Source organism: Aegilops tauschii, chromosome 6, assembly GCF_002575655.3.
Source record: "Aegilops tauschii subsp. strangulata cultivar AL8/78 chromosome 6, Aet v6.0, whole genome shotgun sequence".
Lineage (NCBI taxonomy): Eukaryota > Viridiplantae > Streptophyta > Magnoliopsida > Poales > Poaceae > Aegilops > Aegilops tauschii.
This window is the reverse complement of record NC_053040.3, coordinates 211,637,832-211,640,982: the sequence shown is the minus strand read 5'-3', so window position 1 is coordinate 211,640,982 and position 3,151 is coordinate 211,637,832.

Sequence of the window (3,151 nt, the reverse complement as noted above, 5' to 3'; positions counted from 1 at the left end):
TCGTGATCAACCTTGCTCTGATCCAAGATGATGTAGGGTGAGACCCTAAACGGCTGATCCTTCACGAAAGGAGCGGATCCCAACTAAGATCACGAGGGGAAAACGAGGGAAAACACAAGAGGAACTCTCAAAACCAATAAGATATAGTCACACATATGCTAGATCCTCGAAACACAAAGGGAGATACACGATCCAAAGTCAACAACGGACGATACAAAGGGTAACCGGTTCTTCTCCTTGAGGAGGTCTTGATGGGGCCACCCAAGAGGGGGTCTTGAATCCAACGTGGATCGTCTCCGTAGAGGGGTTGCGGTCTCTCTCTCGGAGAAGATCCGTATGGATGAGCAATGCTCTATCTCACATATGAGCTAAACCAATGCTAACCCTAACTAGGAGGAGGGAGAGGTCTATTTATAGTCTTAGTGCAAAGGAGGGGCGAAGTGGAGGGGTACATGGGCTTCGGCCCGAAACGGGACGCAGCCAGGGCCCGGACGTCCGTAGATCTTCGGATGTCCGCAAATTATGTTCTGTTGCCACGGCGTCGGACGTCCGTAGGTGTCCGGTCGTCCGGTCTTCCTCGGATTTCCGTAGATTCAGTTCTGTTGGCATAGCGTCGGTCATCCGGAGGGATTCGGTCGTCCGGAGCCTGGGAGTTGTCGAACGTCCGGCCGCTGTAGCATTCGGTGCCCTGGCTTCCTTGGGTTGGCGTGGCCTTCAGGGGTCAGACGTCCGGGCTGGGCCGGTCGTCCGGAGCCTGTAGCTTCCGTGACGGCTCTTCTTCTTGTCCCTCGCACTTGGTGTCCTCGCCGCCTTGTCCATTGGATGTAGATGTTCCATGGCTTTCCTCCAAGTACCTAAGCACACATAGTGTTTCCGTTTGAGGTAGTAGCCATGTCTCATGTGTCGAAAGTGGTAGTTCGGAAAGGAGCGAGTTCACCTTATCTTCGATAGCCTTTGCTCGGGCTCTTGTCATTGGTCCAAATGGTGTCGTTGGAGGTGTAGATGCGTCCATGAAGATGATCGTGGGATGCTCCGCATCAAGTTGTCTTGCCTTGACCACCTCCCATTTCCACCGCAGTGGTTGTGTGATGACTACTCCCGCAAACAAGAAAAATTAACGGTTGTTGAATGGAGCAACACATCAAAATTCAGCAAAGGACGGCAAAAAGAAAAAACTAGTAAATCATGCACTGTAAGAGATTACGAATGGTTCAAATTTGGCAGAAATGATGTTGGGCCCATGATCTAATACAGTTGTAGACTGATTGTCAACTGTGTGAGTAAATGAAGAGGTAGGTTGTGCTGCCCATGAGGGAGAACCGTGGATTGACCCAGAAATACGTGCGCAAAATCAAACGGGCCGTCCGTACTATGTGAGCGTTCGAGATGTAAGAGCGTCGGTTTGCCGGTCACAAATCACAATCACATTTGGGCACAAAATCAGAAGGGGCCGTACATGTACTTTCTGCGCTGGCTTGCTGGCCGTGGCCACAATCAAACTGGGAGGCATCGCTCGCTCAATTTTATTGTGACCTCGGCGGTACGGCAGAAGCACATCAGAATGGATGTATGATGTGCCATTTGTGGAGGCAATGCGTCCATTCGTTTTCTTTGATTTTCCTGGCACGTACGTATGGCTACCCGAAACTACCGGAGTGGAAGGAAGTAGAGAGCCAAGAGCGTCTCTACGGACACGACACGACCGGTAATGAAAATTTCTGGGTCCCGTCCCGTCCGCCGCTGCTGTATCATGTTGACGGCACGCGCTCGGAGAAACGGTGCCATGCAGAAGCATCGCGTACTGTTTCTTTGTCTTTAGGAACGTCGTGTACTGTTAAGGGTCAAGCCTATTGAAGAGGCATGCGTGCATAATTGGATTGCATAAATCTCCCTCCCTCCATTCTCTGTCCTTGTCGGCCAGGTTTTTTCTTTGTCAATGGTGTCGCCCTCCTTCCTCATCCTTGCCCCGCTGCCCATGATGCGACGAAGCTGCCTTTTTTTGTGTGTGTTCTTCTGTGCAGTCACTAGCCAGTCGGTGATCGGTGGATGGGCCATCCACGACGCGTAACTGTTGTTGATGGGCCAACGGCGTTAAATAGGTGGGCCGCGTCGTTTGGACTTTGTCAATTCTCTCGGCTGATGAAACTCCTCTTTCCGAAACTCCAAAACGAGTCTAGCTGAGATCCTAAGTCACCTACAGCTACAGGGGTGCTCCTAACTCAAGGCTCATTCTGCTTCCAGTAGCTTCCACGAAATGATCTTCTTCTGGACGCCTAGCTAATTTGGGTCTTTAGTTCCAAGAAGAAGAGGATATTTTCCGACAACTCACTATGCCTCAAAAACTACATATACCTACTCCCTTTGGTTCAGTCGTAGTAGTTTTTTCGATAAAGGACATTTCATTGAATTGATATATCAAGATGATACAATCGCATCTAAAGAATGCCCGGCCTCTGCATAACTTGATGCACACAGCCAAGAGTCCAACCGACTTAAAAAATAAAAACGTTTTACAACTTAAAAAGATAAATAAGTCCAGTCTATGATGTGGCAGATCCTATCCGGAGATCACACCGCCATCCATGGGGCGAGAAAACCTCCCTGGCCGTACGCTCCAGCCGCGTAGACGCCATCATAAAAAGGACCCTGTCCCCCGGCCTCTGCAGGATAGACCAAGTACGGAGCCATCGCCTACATACATGAATAACCTGCATAGGAGATGAAACACATTTTTTATTAAAAACCACATCATTCCTGGTAAGCCACAATGCCCAGTATAAGGCAGCCGCCCCCATAAAAATATGTGCAGAAAATTGTTTATCAATACCCCTCAACCAATTGCCGAACATGTTCCGAGCACTACGTGGTGGGTATAAATTTGAAGCTACTTGAACTATGGCCCAAGCCGTCCGAGCGAACTTACACTTAAAAAATAAGTGCTTAATAGACTCGTCATGTTGGCAAAAGACACACGTCTTGGGGCCTTGCCAGTTGCGTCATGCCAGGTTATCTCTAGTTAAGATGACCCCTCTGTTTAGAAACCAGAGGAATATCTTCACTCTTAGAGGAATTTTAAACTTCCACAATTTCCTGTTATCAACCGGAATATCACAATGAACCATTGCATCATACATGGATTTGACTGTAAACT